The sequence below is a fragment of the Pan troglodytes genome, chromosome 17 (genome assembly GCF_028858775.2).
Source record: "Pan troglodytes isolate AG18354 chromosome 17, NHGRI_mPanTro3-v2.0_pri, whole genome shotgun sequence".
Classification (NCBI taxonomy): Eukaryota; Metazoa; Chordata; class Mammalia; order Primates; family Hominidae; genus Pan; species Pan troglodytes.
Window position 1 is genome coordinate 1,347,501 of NC_072415.2, and position 17,500 is coordinate 1,365,000.

General features: G+C 54.2%; 1 pseudogene; it reads left to right on the forward strand.

The window, feature by feature from the left end:
* Positions 1 to 10,140: 10,140 nt before the first annotated feature.
* LOC134808647 (cell division cycle protein 27 homolog) lies at positions 10,141 to 12,524 on the forward strand (annotated as a pseudogene).
* Positions 12,525 to 17,500: the final 4,976 nt, after the last annotated feature.

A 17,500-nucleotide genomic window follows, 5' to 3' on the forward strand; every position in this document is an offset into this window, starting at 1 on the left:
TCGGAAGAGCGGGCCGGGAGAAGACGAGGGACCACGGGCGAGGCCGAGGCGACGGGGAAGGCGCGAGAAAGGCGGCCGGCGGGGAAGGGGACGCCACGGGACCCCTCGGGCGCAGCCGACCGCGGCCGGGACACACACGCGGGGGTCTCACCGCCGGCAGCCTCCGAGCGGGAAGGCGGCCCCGCGCGGCACCCGGAGCGGCCGACCGGCCCTCGGCGCTCCCCGCGGCTCCCCCCCACCACCGCCGCAGTCGCGGCCGGTCCCCCGGCACCCTCTCTTCCCTCGCACGCGCGCCACAGGCCGACCCCCCGAAACCCTCCGGGAAGCCCACCGGGCCCCACGCGGGGCGCCACCGACCCGGTCCCGAAGGCGCGCGCCGGGGGACGCGGACACCGGGCCAACCAGTGGCCGGCGGCGGCGCCCCCAACAAGGCGGTGCCGGGTTCGGTCCCAGACGGGGCCACCAACCGACGTCAAGCCGGTGAGCCGCTCGGGGAGAAGAGAGGATCGGCGGGCGGCGGGCGGGGAAGAGGGCACAGACGGGCAAGGGCACCCGGGAGCCCGCAGAGGCGGCGGCTCGGGGAGAAACCTCAGGCACGGCCGGGCCGCCAGGAAAACACGGCCGCGGGATCCCACCGCCACAGACACGAGGGCGGTCCCGCGGCGCCCCGCCCGGGACGCCGGACGGCCCTCGGCCCCCACCGAGACCCGCCTCGCGAGCCCCGGGGTCCCGCCACCGGGGGCCCCAAAGCGACCGCAGCCACAAGCCCGACAACGCCAGCACCACCACCGCGCTCGTGATTCTCTCGTCCATCCTCCGGCCCGGTCCCGCTCCGGGAGACCGGCGCGCCCCCACCGTGGGACGCTTTCCCAGGGCCAGGCGGCCCGACCCCGCGCCACGCAAACGCGGTCGTGGGCACCGGTCACGACTCGGCACACGGGAGCGGGCGGAGAGCCGACTCGCGGCGGAGGGGGTCACGCGCCAGACGGAACGCCGCGCGCGCACACCCACCGCCCGCCGGCCGCCACGTCCCAACCCGCTGGGACGCCAGGGCCCGGCCCGGCGGGATCCTCCCCCGACTCAGAAGGGGGAGGCGCGGGCCACAGTAGGCGACGAGCCGCGCTCGGCCACCACGGCGGTGGCCGGCGGAAACCCTCGCTCTCCCCCGCGAACCCCGTCGAGGGGGAAGGGGAGGAGGGTCCTCTGCGAGCGAGTCGCTACGGCAGCGCTCCCATCACGGAGGCAGAGACAGAGGCGGCAGTCCGGGGGATCCGGTACCCCAAGGCACGCCTCTCGGATCGCTAGAGAAGGCTTTCTCACCGAGGGTGGGTCACGCTCCCCCACACGCCAGCCGCCCCTCCTCGGGCCCGCAGAGGCGCCGAGGGACGCCTGGGGAAGGGAGGGGGGCCTGCAGTACGAGGAAACACCTGCGTGCGGCCACCTTGAGCGTCCGCGGTCAGGGCGGGGGCCCGGCTGGTGCGCGCGTGCGCGCAACCCCACGAGGCCCCCCCGTCCACCCGCCTCCTTCCTTCCGAGGCAAAGCACCCCCGAAGTCAACCCACACACAACCGGTCGGAGGCAGAACGGCAGCCCCTCGGCGGCCGGCCGGCGCACGCGCCACCGGCCCGAACCCACCGCGATCGCTCACACGGCCCGCGCGCACCCGCCAGAGGGGAGCACGGGACGTGCGCTCGCCGGACGCCCTTCCCCGCGTGGGAGGGGCGCGTCTCGTCTCACTCGACCGCCTCGAACCCCACACCAACGAGCTCCCTCAGGACCCACGCGCGGACACCGCGGCGGCGACCGGAGGAGGGGGCGCTGGGGGCGGGAACGACACACCACCGCTCGGCCTCGGGCACCTGAGGGACAACCCGGAGCGCTCCAGGAGCACCGCAAAGGCCCAAGCGGAGCCGACGCTCGCGCACACCCCCCGAGAGGGCAGCACGACGGGCCGGCGGGACGGCACCCCCCACCGCCGCGGAGGGGGGCCGCCCGCATGTCCACAACCACTGGAGGCGACAGCGAGGGGTGCCTGCCGCGTCAGAGGACCCCGCCGCCCCGCGACGCAGAAGGCAGCGGGCGGGACGGCGAGGTCGGGCCGGGCTCCGCACCCCACACGCCTCCCCCACACGCGCCACCCGCAGGCGGGGAGAGGAGAGACGAGGGGACCCCGCGGGGCGGAGCGAGAAGAACGGTCCCGTTCGCCACGAACGTCCGCCCCTCGCCCGTCGCGGCTCGGACCCGGCCCGGGAGAGCACGACGTCACCACATCGATCACGAAGAGCCCCCCGGGAGCGGAGGTCGGCCGGCCGGCCGGCCGACGCCCTGCTCCGGGGAAGGGGCGGCGGACAACCCAGCGGAGACGAGAACGCCTGACACGCACGGCACGGAGCCAGCGGGGTGGGGTTGTCGCGGCCGCCCCGGGCGCCCGCAGCGGAGAGCGCACGGGGGCAGGGTGGCCCTCGCCGCCTTCCCCGCCGCCCCCAGGCGGGTCAGAGACCCGGACCCGGGCCGGCACCGGGAGTCGGGACACGCCCGGGCGCGCGAGAGGACAGCAGGCCCGCGGGCCCCAGCAGGCGGCTCAAGCAGGAGCACGGCCGGCTAGCCGGGTCACCGGTAGGCCAGAGCCCCGCACGCATCCGGAGTCCCAACCTCTCCAGCGACAGGTCGCCAGAGGACAGCGTGTCAGCAATAACCCGGTGGCCCAAGATGCAGACTCGGAGTGAAAGATATACCTCCCCGGGGGCCGGGAGGTCGTGTCACCGACCACGCCGCCGGCCCAGGAAACGCGCGACACGGACACCTGTCCCCAAAAACGCCACCATCGCAGCCACACACGGAGCGCCCGGGGCCCTCTGGTCAACCCCGGGACACACGCGGGAGCAGCGCCGGGCCAGGGACGCCCTCCCGGCCGCCCGTGCCACACGCAGGGGGCCGGCCCGTGTCCCCAGAGCGGGAGCCGGAAGCATTTTCGGCCGGCCCCTCCTACGACCGGGACACACGAGGGACCGAAGGCCGGCCAGGCGCGACCTCTCGGGCCGCACGCGCGCTCAGGGAGCGCTCTCCGACTCCGCACGGGGACTCGCCAGAAAGGATCGCGGCAGAGGGACCGCGGCCCGGCCCGGGGACCGCTCCCCGGCACCCGGGGGACGGGGGCAGGACGGTCCCCGGCTCCCCACGGGGACTCGGAAACGAATTCGGCCGCCGCCTCAGACGGCCAGGATGAGCGCGGACGGACCCGCGACCGGGCCGGGAAGGGCGTCCCCAGCCTCCCGCGCCACGCGCGGCGGGTCCCCGCGGGTCGCGGCTCGGGCCTCGGGAGCTGCGGCGCGCTGGTCGACCGGCCCGGGCAGCCCCACGCCCGGCTCGGGCCCAGAAGCGCAGCGACAGCCTCTCCCCCACATAAACCTGCACGCCAGAGCTCTGACTCACAAGCGACGCGCCACAGCTCTGGCGCCACCGGGCCAGCCGGGCTGACGACCGCGGGCTTTCCGGAGCTCTGCACAGCTCACAGCGGGGACGGTCCCCTCCCTCGGCAGCTGCCACCGCAGCTCCGGAAGCCGAGAGCACGATCTAAAAGCGGCCGCCAGATGGAGCCCGACGACCGCCGCGAACGTCAGCGAGACAGATCCGGATGGCAGGCAGGGCGGCCCGTGGACCGCAAAAGCGAAACCGTGAGCCGAGAAGCTCTTCCCGAGGCCGAAAACGCAGCCCCTCTGCCCCAACCCCACACACACGGTGCCCAAAACGCGTCTCTGCCTCGACCGCGACAGAGTCAGAAGACAACCCACGGCGCGTGGGTGTTCGGAGATGCATCTCGGAAGCAGGGAGGGAGGGAGGGAGGGAGGGAGGGAGAAAGAACACACAAGGACTCGGTCGCGGGTCGCTGCAGACACACGGAGAGGCAAAATGCATAGGCTCTTCCGGAATCCACGCAGAGACAGACGGGGGGGGGGGGGCGGGGAATGGGGAAAAGAGACAGATGGTGAAAGGGAAGGAGGGAGGGAAGGGAGCAGGGAGGGAGGGAGGGAGGAAGACAATGGAGAAAAGAGAGACAATTTAAAAAACGTCGATACACAGAGAAAACTTTTGAAACACTCCATTTTTAAAAGACAGACGGAAAGGAAAGAAACATGAAAAAGAGAGAAAGAATGGGGAAAGAAACGAAGGAAAGAAGGGAAAAAGAAACAGAGAGGAAAGAAAAAAGAAGGAGAGACAGGGAACGAAAGAGAAATAAAGCACGAAGGAGAAAAGATCAGAAAGAGAGAGAGAAGGAAAGGAAGAGAGGAAGAAAAACCTAAAGAAGGAGAGAAAGGAAGAAAGGAAGGAAGAAAAACGTAAAGGAGAGGAAGAAAGAAAACAGAGATAACTACGTACACCTGTTCATTTATAAACATAAATACAACACTTTTCGTACGTAAACGTAAACGTATTTCTCGACGATCGCTTCTCTGTAGAGCGATGTGTATTTCTTTGTATAACAGAAACACCTACATCTGTCATATAGAAGTATGTTTCTATACAATCGGTACGTGTTTACTACACACGAGAGTAGTAAATGCAAAGATATACGCATTGTCGTTTACATACAAATGTACAAAAATGTTTACATTAATAAACGTCAGTAAATACATGGAAACGAAAGAAATAAAAAAAAAGGAAAGGAGTCAACAGGCCGGGCACGGTGGCTCACGCCCGTCATCCCAGCACTTCGAGAGAGGCCGAGGTGGGCGCATCACCTGAGGTCGGGAGTCGGAGGCCAGCCTGACCAACACGGAGAGACACGGTGTGCCTACTAAAAACACAAACATCAGCCAAGCCAGGCGTGGGGGTGCCTCCCTGTAATCCCCGCTAATCAGGAGGCTGAGGCAGGAGAAGCCCTCGAACCCGGGAGGCGGAAGGTGCGGTGAGCCAAGATCGCGCCATTGCACTCTAGCCGTGGAAACAAGAGTGAAACTCTGTCTCAAAAGGACGAAACAGAAAGAAAGAAAGAAAGAAAGAAAGAAAGAAAGAAAGAAAGGACAGAAAGAAAGAAAGGACAGAAAGCAAGCAAGCAAGAAAGCAAGCAAGAAAGCAAAAAAGCAGGAAAGAAAGAAAGAGAAAAGAAAGCAAGAAAGCAAGAAAAAAGAAAGCAAGAAAGAAAGAAAGAAAAAGAAAAGAAAGCAAGAAAGCAAGCAAGAAAGAAAAGAAAGCTAGAAAGAAAACAAAGCAAGAAAGAAAGCAGGAAAGAAAGCAAGAAAGCAAGAAAACAAGAAAGCAAGAAAGCAAGCAAGAAAGAAACAAAAGAAAGAAAGAAAGAAACCAAGAAAACAAGAAAGCACGAAAGCAAGCAAGCAAGCGAGAGAGCAAGAAAGAAAGAAACAAAAGAAAGAAAGCAAGAAAACAAGAAAGCACGAAAGCAAGCAAGAAAGCAAGAAAACAAGAAAGCAAGAAAGCAAGAAAGAAAGAAAGAAAAAGAAAAGAAAGCAAGAAAGCAAGCAAGAAAGAAAAGAAAGCAAGAAAGAAACAAAAGAAAGAAAGAAAGCAAGAAAACAAGAAAGCAAGAAAGCACGAAAGCAAGCAAGCAAGCAAGCAAGCAAGCAAGAAAGCTAGAAAACAAGACAGCACGAAAGCAAGCAAGCAAGAAACCAAGAAAGAAAAAGAAAGGAAAGCAAGAAAGCAAGCAAGCAAGAAAGAAAAGAAAGCAAGAAAGCACGAAACAAGCAAGCAAGAAACCAAGAAAGAAAAAGAAAGGAAAGCAAGAAAGCAAGCAAGCAAGAAAGAAAAGAAAGCAAGAAAGCAAGAAAACAAGCAAGCAAGAAAGCAAGCAAGAAAGAAACAAAAGAAAGAAAGAAAACAAGGAAGCAAGAAAGCACGAAAGCAAGCAAGCAAGCAAGCAAGCGAGAGAGAGAGAGAGAGAGAGAGAGAGAGAGAGAGAGAGAGAGGCTGGGCGCTGTGGCTCACGCCTGTCATCCCAGCACTTTGGGAGGCCAAGGCAGGCGGACCACCTGAGGTTGGGAGTTGGAGACCAGCCTGACCAACATGGAAAAACACCGTCTCTACTAAAAGTACAAACATCAGCCAGGCACGGTGGCCCATGCCTGTAATCCCAGCTAATCAGGAGGCCGAGGCAGGAGAATCGCTTGAACCTGGGAGGCGGAGGGTGCGGTGAGCCGAGATCGCGCCATTGCCCTCTAGCCTGGGCAACAAGAGTGAAACTCTGTCTCAAAAAAAAAAAAAAAAAAAAAAAAAAAAGGAAGAAGAAGAAGAAAAAAAGAAAGTAATAAGAAAGAAAGAAAGAAAGAAAGAAAGAAAGAAAGAAAGAAAAGGCAAGGGCCAGGCAAGGCCAGGCAAGGCAAATCTACCTGCTTTCACTACATCTGGGGAGAATCGGGAAAGTCCCCAACAACAACAAGGCCTAAAGTGGAGCTGCCATCTGTCAAACCCGAGCGGAAGAGTCCACGCGGGTTAAAGACACGAAGAAAGACAAGGAAACCATCGACCGAGGAGAAGAACAATCTGGCCCAGCCAGGGTCTGTCTCCTGAGGTTGTCTGGGCAACCAGGGAATGGGACGGAGGGAGGGCGGGCCTCCGAGACTCCGTCTCGAAACAGAAATCATGATAATAAAATAAAATTAAGTTAAAAAAAAGAAATCACGCATAATTCCTAACGTGTTTGATGCCTCGAAAGGCGAGAGGCGTACGTACGTGGATGTCACGGTGGGGTTGTTTTTTGTTGTTGTTGTTGTTGTTGTTGTTGTTGTTGTTGTTGTTGTTGTTTTTTCTTTTTCCCCGGAAACTCACTTTTTAATTATTTTGTTGCATTTCATTTTCATTTTCATTTTTTTGAGACGGAGTCTCGCTCTGTCGCCCAGGCTGGGGTGCAGTGGCACGATCTCGGCTCACTGCAACCTCCACCTCCCAGGTTCAAGCGATTCTCCTGCCTCAGCTCGGCCTCCCGAGTAGCTGGGATTACAGACAGTACAGCACAGCACGGCGCCCGGCTAATTCTGTGTATTGTGAGTAGAGACGGGGTTTCACCATACTGGCCCTGTTGGTCTGACCGCCTCTTGATCCACCGGCCTTGGCCTCCCAAAGTGAGGGGGTGACAGGCTTGAGCCACCGCGCAGGGCCCATTTATTTTATTGCATTGTATTTATTTATTTTAATTTATGTATTTGTGTATTTATTTATTTATTTATTTATTTATTTTTGAGACGGAGTTTCGCTGTTTTTGCTCAGACTGGAGTGCGATGGCGCAATCTCGGCTCACCGCAACCTCCGCTTCCCAGGTTCAAGCGATTCTCCTGCCTCAGCCTTCCTAGCAGCTGGGATTAGAGGCATGTGCCACCGCGCCCGGCTAGTTTTGTATTTTCAATTGAGACGGGATTTCTCCATGTTGGTCGGGCTTGTCTCCAACTCCCGACTTCAGGTGATGCGTCCACCTCGGCCTCCCAAAGTGATGGGATGACAGGCATGAGCCACCGCACCCGGCCTATTGTATTGTATTGTATTGTATTGTATTGTATTGTATTGTATTGTATCCTATCGTATCGTGTGGTATTTTATTGCATTGCAATGGATTGTATTGACTTATTTTATTCAGTTAGTTACTTTTGTGTTATTTTATTTATTTATTTGTTTGTTCGTTTTTGCCTGATCAAAGGTCAATCAGACCCAGTCGTCAAAGTGGCGATTTCCTAGGCAACAAAGGAGGGAGGAACTTGGAGGTGGGGGTGGGGGCGGTGGAGAAGACACAGTTGCCCCAGGCTGTGCGCAGGCGGCCTGGTGCTCCCTTCCTCTGTGAGGCCTCCGTTTTCAGAGTCACAGTGACCGCTAGGTGATGCCCGACGTCTGCCAGTGAGAGTGTCAGCCCGGAATGAATTGGGATCCCCTGGGGAGGGGGTGGGGGGAAGGATGGAGGCTCCCACAGCACAGTGGGTCACCGCGCCCTCCAAAGCGATCCCCACAACTAATCGACCAGGGCTCCTGGGGGGACGCAGCCTAAGTCCCCCACCCATCGGATCATCTGGAACTTCCGTCCAGAGACGAGAGACCGACTGGGCATTCTCTCAGTCAAGGTCCAAACTGAAAAGAATCACTGGCACGGACAGCAGGACTAAGGCCATTTCTAAAAGACTGGTTTCTGTGTTTTGGGTGAATCTGTGTATTTCTGTATCACAAAATGACTGACTTTGAACGTTACGATTTTTCTCCTCCTTACGTGTACGGTCCTGTGATAGACAGACCAGGGGACTCCTCAGCTCAGAGTCCATGAGGCCAGAAGCTGACGCCCCAAATTTCTATTTAGAATGAATTTAAGCACGCCAGCCAAACGCTCTGCCGTGAAACTGTCTGTCGGGAAGACAAGCGGGGGAGGGGGGAAGGGGGGGTCCGGGCGCCGTAGGCTCGCGCCTGTCATCCCCGCACTTTTGGGAGGCCGAGGGCCGGTGGATCCCTCGGCCCAAGCCTTGGCAACACGGTGAAACCTCGTCTCAAAAAAAAAAAAAAAAAAAAAAAAATTACAAAAACTAACTGGTTTCATAACCTGGACTCAAAGTTAATAAATAGATAAATAGGCCGGGGGCGGTGGCTCACGCCTGTCATCCCAGCACTTTGGGAGGCCGAGGTGGACGGATCACAGGGTCAGGAGATCGAGACCATCCTGGCTACCACAGTGAAACCCCATCTCTACTCAAAATACAAAAAGTCAGCCAGGCACAGTGGTGGGCGCCTGTAGTCCCGGCTACTTGGGAGGCTGAGGCAGGAGAATGGCGTGAACCCGGGAGGCAGAGCTTGCAGTGAGCCGAAATCGCGCCGCTGCACTCCAGTCTGGGCAACAGAGCGAGAGTCTGTCTCGAAAATAAATAAATAAGTAAATACATAAATCAATAAATGTAAATAAATAAATAAATAGATTAAAATTGAAAACTAAAAAAAAGTAAAATAATTTAAAAAAAAAAACGTAGCCGGCCGGTCACGATGGCTCACGCCTGTCACCCCAGCACTTTGGGAGGGCGAGGCGGGCAGATCCACTGGGGTCGCCAGTTCGAGACCAGCCTGACCCACATGGAGAAATGCCGTCTCTACTAACAATACAAAATCAGCCGGGTGTGGTGGCCCCTGCCTGTAATCCCAGCTACTCAGGAGGCTGAGGCAGGAGAATCGTTTGAACGCGAGAGGTGGAGGTTGCGGTGAGCCGAGATGGTGCCACTGCACTCCAGCGTGGGCACCAAGAGTGAAACTCCGTCCGAAGGGGAAAAAAAAAAATAAGTGCTGTATTCTGTTATTTTTGCTTCCTACCCTGACAAGAACATAATACAGCTGTTGTCTTTCTGCCTGCCTGCCTGCCTGCCTGCCTGCCTGCCTGTGGCAGGGCCTCATTCTGTCTTTCGCCCAGACTGGAGCGCAGTGACACAATTATGGCTCACTCACTGCAGCCTCAACCTCCCCAGGGTTAGGCGATTCCTCGAGGGATCCTACGGCCTCGGCCTCCCAAAGTGCTGGGGTTACAGGCGCGAGCCACCAGCACCCGGCCTGAGTTAATACATCTGGTCTCACTACGTCTTAACCACGCACCCACGAAGAACTCAAGTCAAGAGAGAGTCGGCAAGAGACTCTCAGCATTCTCTCCCGAAAGCACGTGTGTCCCGAGCTCCTGTGGTTTCAGGTGGCCGCGCGTAGAGGAGAGATTTCCAATGTTTCCGGAGAGGTGCGAGCCACAGTCACTCGGGGCATCCGAGCACGAGATGGGGTTTCTGACAGCGACTGAAGGGCCAGGAAGGGCCAGAATCTGCCAAGGCCCGCGTTCCAGGGTGGGGCCGATGGAACCCAAGGTAGAGGGAGTCAGCGGTCCGCACAGAGAGAGCTCCAGCCCTAGGCCCCACTGTGCAGACCGAATCAGAAGGAAGAGAGTCCTTCGTCCTACCTGCCACATCCCTCACATCCCCCCACTGAACTTGGGAGTGGATCCGTGTTCTAAACACGAGGTGACTCTCGGTTTGCAATGGATCACAAGGGGCCGGGCTTTCCAGAGTCGGCAGGATAAAGAAGTCATTCTGGCTCGGACTCCCCCATCCCACGGTAAACGGTCGGTAACGGTCGCTGGTGACTTTAAATGAGCCGGGGCTGGCCGGGCCGGAGCCGCTATGGGGGTGGGGGGTGGGGGGGTGGGGGGGCGGTGCCTGAGGCACTGCAGAAAGTGGGCCTGAGCCTCGAGGATGGCGGTGCTGCAGGGACCCGTCCAGGCTGCTATATGGCAAGCACGAAGCCACTATGCCTACCGAGATGCGGTTTTCCTCGCAGAACGCCTCTATGCAGAAGTACACTCAGAAGAAGCCTTGTTTTTACTGGCAACCTCTTCTTACCGCTCAGGAAAGGCCTATAAAACATATAGACTCTGGAAAGGACACAGTTGTACTACACCGCAATGCAAATACCTGCTTGCGAAATGTTGTGTTGATCTCAGCAAGCTTGCAGAAGGGGATCAAATCTTATCGGGTGGAGTGTTTCATAAGCAGAAAAGCCACGATGATATTATTGTTCCTGAGTTTGCTGATTCAGCTCGCTTTCCCCGTCCATCGTTGGGACATGTATATTGCAAGGCAGATCGGCTTACCAAAGGATCAGAATGTGACCAAAAGAGCCTTCGTTGAAATCCTTTCCTCCGGTGTCCCTTTGAATCATGATGTGAAACAGGGGGGAAAAGCCAGATCCTGACCAAACATTTTGATTCACATCTCTAGAGAGCTTTAGCAACTGCCTGTCCAAGTGTTGCGCCAAAACACTGGGACCTCGTCCTAGTTTATGTCACAGACAGCCTGAGACCGTTCTTACGGAAACACCCCAGGACACCGTTGAATTAAACGGATTGAATTGAGAATCTTCCAATTCAAAGTACTCCTTGAATACAGACTCCCCAGTGTCTTCTATCGATTCAGCTGTCCTTTCACCTGATACTGTCCCACTGGGAACAGGAACTTCCATATGATCTAAACAGGTTCAACATAAACCAAAAACTGGTCGAAGTGTATTAGGAGGACCAGCAGCAGTTAGTCCATGAGCCCCAAGCGTTGGCATTTTGCCATTAGAAGCCCCAAGTCCCGGAGACGGATCCTATGGACAAAACTGCACTGGTATTAGACACCTTCTGTCGTTGACGTGCCATCCACCGGAGCCCCTTCAAAAAAGTCTGTTGCCAGAATCGGCCAAACCGGAACACAGTCTGTCTTCTCGCAGAGGGGAAAGAGCCGAAAGGTAACCCCAATTCTTGCAAAAACACAAAGTTCTGGTGCGCCGACAAGGGCAACACCTCAGGTATTGAGCCCCACTATGGCATCTCCCCCAAATGCACCGCCTCGAAGAAATTCACGACTCTTGACTAGTGACAGCTCCACAACCGAGGAGAATAGGAGAAAATTAAAAGGGAAGTTTCCACCTAAAATCCCAAACAGAAAAACAAAAAGTAAAGCTAATAAAGGAGGAATAACTCCACCGAACATAAGTGATAGCCATGGAAGTGACAAAATTGGACTCTTCCATCATTCCAGAAGGGAAAATAGCCGCAATCGCGCCTCAGATTCAGGCTTTTAATCTACAAAAAGCAGCAGCAGCGGAAGGCTTGATGAGCCTTCCTCGTGAAAGGGGGAAAGGTTATTTAGCTTTGTGTTCTCACCACGGCAAAGAAGCTGTCAGTCAGTATCTTGAGCCATCTAGCTTCTCACCACCGCAATACCGGTTGGGTACTGTGCCAAATTGGAAGGGCCTATTTTAAACTTTCAGAGTCCACGCAAGCTGAAAGAAAATTCTCAGAGGTTAGAAGGATTGAGAATTACAGAGTCGAAGGCATGGAGATCTGCTCTACAACACTTTGGCATCCTCCGAAAGATGTTGCTCTTTCAGTTCTGTCCAAAGACTTCACAGACAGGGATAAAACTTCGCCAGCCAGAGGCCTGGTGTGCTGCAGGGAACTGTTTCGGTCTGCAACGGGAACACGATATTGCGATTCAATTCTTCCAGAGAACTCTCGAAGTGGATCCAAATGATGCTTATGCCTATAGTGCATTAGGGCGTGAGCTTGTCTTCACTGAAGAATTGGACAAAGCATCAGCTTGTTTTCGAAATGCTATCAGGGTCAATCCCAGACATTGTAAGGCATGGTAAGTGGTAATGAAGTGTAAAGACAAAGCCCTATGGATGGTGCCGGTACTCGCTAGTTTTTCTGGTTAGATAGCTCTTTATTGTCACGAATTTGGTTAAAAATACTTAGGGATGGTACATAGTGCTGAATAACTTCTAACTAAGATGTTTCCTTATGAAACGTATGTCTTGAACAAACTCTGAAATGAACTCATGATCCTAGAATACCAGATCCTTATACTCAACAGTTTCAGTCTTCTAGCAAACTTTTGCAGACGCTGTAGTTGTCTTTGGTTCGTGTATGTGTTTCTTTAGTTGTGTGACTTGATTTGTTACTTTTTCTTCGAGCACCGAAGTGGTGATGGGGACAAGGAGCGCTTGGGAGATTGGAAAGGAATAGCATAGTTCACTTATCGGAGAATAGAAAAATAGATGGAAACAACTCACGAGCTGCTGCTTTTTGACAGTGTTCCAGTTTACGGAGTTACTATGAAGAACTTCACGTACCCTTTCATGTAGCGGTCTCTCTGTTTGACTCTTTTGTACTCGTGTATAAGTGGGCACATAGGAAATTACTACCTAGGTCCTATTGTGATCAACTGAATAAGACATGAGAAAGTGTGGTCCTCCCTCTGCCTCAACAGCATACTCACCGTTGACATTGATTGCATTTTTCTGGACTGACTTCATAGTTTAAACGTCAAGAGAAGGCCGGGCGCAGTGGCTCACGCCTGTCATCCCAGCACTTTGGGAGGCCGAGGCGGGCGGGTCACGAGGTCAAGAGATCGAGACCATCCGGGCCAACACGGTGAAACCCCGTCTCTATTAAAAGTATAAAGATTAGCTGGGCGTGGTGGTGGGCACCTGTAGTCCCAGCTACTCGGGAGGCTGAGGCAGGAGAATCGCTTGAACCCGGAGAGGTGGCGGTTGCAGTGAGCCGAGATCACACCATTGCACTCCAGCCTGGGCGACAGAGCGAGACGCCGTCTCAAGAGAAATACATTAAAAAAATAAATACATACATAAGTAAATATCAAGAGAAAGTATAATTCTGAAGTCATAACCCTGTGGTAGTTATTTTGTCAGATACGGTGGTCTTTGGGGTGACTTATTACAGCAGTGGCGTTCTATCATTTGATTTGCTTCTAAATCTGAAGCATTATATTACGGAAACATTTTTTGATTTGCGAATATGTTGTTCAATGGATCATATCTCATTTTGCTGTAGTAGTTACGTGGCCCGAAAGATGGCCAAAAAGATAGTGCCAGCTACTGCTGACCAACGTCACAATCAACTTGCCAATACTGCCTTCTCTTCCGATGGCTATGTTCTCCGTCCTATTTTAAGAACTCAGTTCTTCATAAGACTTGTGTCGTTTTCGATTTTTTCCCAAGTCTGGTTGATCCTTGTGTTGTGATGTTTTTAAATGTGTATTGTCTGTTCAGCTCTTTTGCAGGAGTCGCATTCTTAAAAAAATCTTAACCCTATCAAAAATTGTGTTTCAAGGAGGATTATTCAGATCGGCCAGCTTTGACTAGGAAGAGTGTAAATGCTGACGTATTTAGGTAGCTCTAAATACTGAGCAACTTTATTCTAACCACAAAATGGATAGCCTTTCTTTTGTCTTCACTTTCGCTATCATTAGCACAGTGTTTAATACCTTTTCTTCATCTATAACACAATTATAATGATATAGGAAGCCACTCAAATAAGGCAGACATGTTGCGTTGCACTTAAAAAGAAGAAGAAGAAGAAGAAGTCTCTCTGTGGCACAGAATGAGGTGTGGTTCGAATCTGGAATCTCCAGTGAAAACCAATGAAAGAGGGTGAAACCCCGTGTCTACTAAAAAAAAAAAAAAAAAAAAAAAAAAAAAAAAAAATATGAGCCGGCCATGGTGGCGCTGAGACAGGAGAATCACTTGAACCCAGGAGGCAGAGGTTCCAGTGAGCTGAGATCACGCCGCTGCACTCCAGCCTGGGGGACAGAGCAAGACTCCATCTCAGAAACAAACAAACCCACCAAGCCAGTAAAGGTGTTTAATTCGATGGTGTCAGGCTCAGGTCTCTTGACAGGATACATCCAGCACCCGGGGGGAAACGTCGATGGGTGGGGTGGAATCTATTTTGTGGCCTCAAGGGAGGGTTTGAGAGGTAGTCCCGCAAGCGGTGATGGCCTAAGGAAGCCCCTCCGCCCAAGAAGCGATATTCATTTCTGGCCTGTAGCCACCCAAGAGGGAGAATCGGGCTCTCCACAGACCCCACAACCCCCAACCCACCCCACCCCCACCCCTCCCACCTCGTGAAATGGGCTCTCGCTCCGTCAGGCTCTATTCACACCGTGTGCTTTTGGAACCTCCAGCGTGTGTGCGTGGGTTGCGTGGTGGGGTGGGGCCGGCTGTGGACAGAGGAGGGGATCAAGCGGCGGTGTCCCGCGGGTGCCCGGGACGTGGGACGTGGGGCATGGGTGGGGTGGCCAGAGCCTAGGGAACTCATCGCCGGTCAGGACGTCTCCCCTCCCGGTCCCCTCTCTGACCTACGCTCCACATCTTCGCCGTTCAGTGGGGACCTTGTGGGTGGAAGTCACCATCCCTTTGGACTTTAGCCGATGAAGGCCGGGCTCCCAAGAGTCTCCCCGGAGGCGGGGTCTTGGGCAGGCTCACAAGGATGCTGACGGTGACGGTTGGTGACGGTGATGTACTTCGGAGGCCTCGGGCCAATGCAGAGGTATCCATTTGACCTCGGTGGGACAGGTCAGCTTTGCGGAGTCCCGTGCGTCCTTCCAGAGACTCATCCAGCGCTAGCAAGCATGGTCCCGACGATCCCAGCTCCCAGCAGAGGCACTTTTGTTCACACAGGATCCTGGGCAGGAAAGTTCTCAGCAGGCTTAGGCCTCCTAGCCAAAAAGCCAAAACCACTTCTGGGATTTTTTTCAAAGAGCCAGTGGTTCCACAAGGGGCCGTGGGTAGTTGTGGAAATGGAGAGAAGTGTTTGCACATACATATTTGAGACAGAACGGACAGGGCTCGGTCACAGATCACTTAGGACACGGGCAGATGCACATGGAGAAAACTCTTCCGGCATCCTAGGGGAACAGAGGTACGATTTTTCGAGACAGTCGAGGGAGAAGCCACACCAGATTTTAGGATTGGATCTTTATTCCTATGTAGTTTCTATGAGGTATCCAAGTCCAGAAATCAACTCGCCAGTTCTGTACAGCATTCTGTAGGGAGATCAAATCTGGGATGTCAGAAGTTAAGAATTCGGGCCTTGGTGAGGGATTAGATTAGATGTACTTGAGCTTATTTTGCAAAAAAAGAGAGGGCGGGAGATAGCGAGAGCCAGAGCCAGAGACCGAGACAGACAGACAGAGAGAGAGAGAGAGAGAGAGAGAGAGAGAGAGAGACAGAGAGACAGAGACAGAGAGACAGAGACAGACAGAGAGAGACAACGATACACAAAGAGGGAAAGACAGAAAAAGAGAGAGAGAGAGAGACAGATAAAGAGACAGACGGAGAAAGACACAGATGGACAGAGACAGAGAGAAACAGAAAGAGAGAGAAACAGAGACAGGAAGGGAGAGAGACAGGCAGAGAGAGAGAGAGACAAACAGACAGGCAGACAGACAGGCAGAGAAAGAGAGTAAGACAGAAGGCAGACACACACACACCCCCACACCCCCCCCCACACACACACAGAGAGAGAGAGAGAGAGAGAGAGAGAGAGAGAGAGACAGAGACAGAGACAGACAGAGAGACAGAGAGAAAGAGACAGAGAGAGAAAGACAGAGAGAAACAGACAGAAAGAGAGACACAGACAGAGACAGAGAAACAGCCGACGGGGGGGGGGGGAGAGAGAGAGAGAGAGAGAGAGAGAGACAGAGAGAGACAGACAGACAGACAGGCAGAGAAAGACAGTAAGAGAGAAGACAGACACACAGAGAGAGAGACAGAGAGACAGAGACAGAGAGAAAGAAAGACAAAGACAGAGAGAGAGAGAGAGACAAACAGACAGACAGGGAGAGAGACAGAGAGACTAAGACAGAAGACAGACACAATGAGAGAGACAGAGACAGAGAGAAGGAAAGACCAAGAGAGACAGACAAAGAAAGACAGACACGGACAGAGAGAGACAGAGAGAAACAGACAGAAAGAGAGAGAGAGAGAGAGACACGCAGAGAGAGAGTGAGAGAGACAGGCAGGCAGAGAGAGAGTAAGACAGAAGACAGACAGAGTGAGACAGACAGGCAGAGAGAGACAGAGAGAAAGAAAGAGAGAGAGAGACACGCAGAGAGAGAGTGAGAGAGACAGGCAGGCAGAGAGAGAGTAAGACAGAAGACAGACAGAGTGACAGAGACAGGCAGAGAGAGACAGAGAGAAAGAAAGAGAGAGACAGACAGACAGAGAAAGACAGAGACGGAGAGAGAGACACAGAAAGAGAGAGAGAGACAGAGACAGAGAGAAACATACAGACAGGGGGAGAGAGAGAGAGAGAGACCGACAGACAGACAGGCAGACAGGCAGAGAAAGGGAGTAAGACAGAAGACAGACACAGTGAGAGAGACAGGCAGAGAGAGAGAGACAGAGAGAGAGAAACAGACAGGCAGAGAGAGAGAGACACAGAGAGAGAGAGAGAGAGAGAAGACAGACAGAGAAAGAGAGAGACAGAGACAGACAGAGAGACAGAGAGAGGGGGAGGAAGGGCGTGCTCAAGAAATAATCACACATATTTTATAATGCTTTTGATCACATAAACGGTGGCCGGGGTATACTTTGAAAACAACGGCAACAACAACGACAACGACAACAGCAACGACAACAACAACAACAGCAACAAGAGCAGCAGCAGCATTCGCCTACGGATTTCTAGAAAATAAGATGTCATGATGAAGTATATAGTAAACATCAACCGGCTCTCACTGCACGTTGAGAGATTCACAAAAGCGCTAGTTAACAACAGGAAAAAACAGCAGCTGACGTGTCTTGGGGGAAATAGACGTCTTCCTGAAAACTGGGGATTTCTACTTCACCTGAAAAGAAAGACATACGAGAAAGGAAAAACACGAACAAAACAAAACAAAACAAAACAAAACAAGCCAACAAACACGGGCCAAGGCACCGTCCCTGGAAATCTGAAGTGAGCAAAGTTATTAGTTTTCAGAAAGCGTTTCTATTTTGGGCAAGTACTAAGAAGGCCCAGACTAGAGCCGTGGCGCCCTTCGCATTGTGAAACTCTGCTGGCCGGAGGGCGGAGAAACTAAAACATCACGATTAAAGGTGACCGAGACCCAGCCAGGGTGAAGCTTTCCTAGGGAGGGAGGCCTGAGGCGGGAAGCAGCGGGGGGAAAAGCCTCACAACTGCAGACCCGCCCGCTTGCCCACGCGG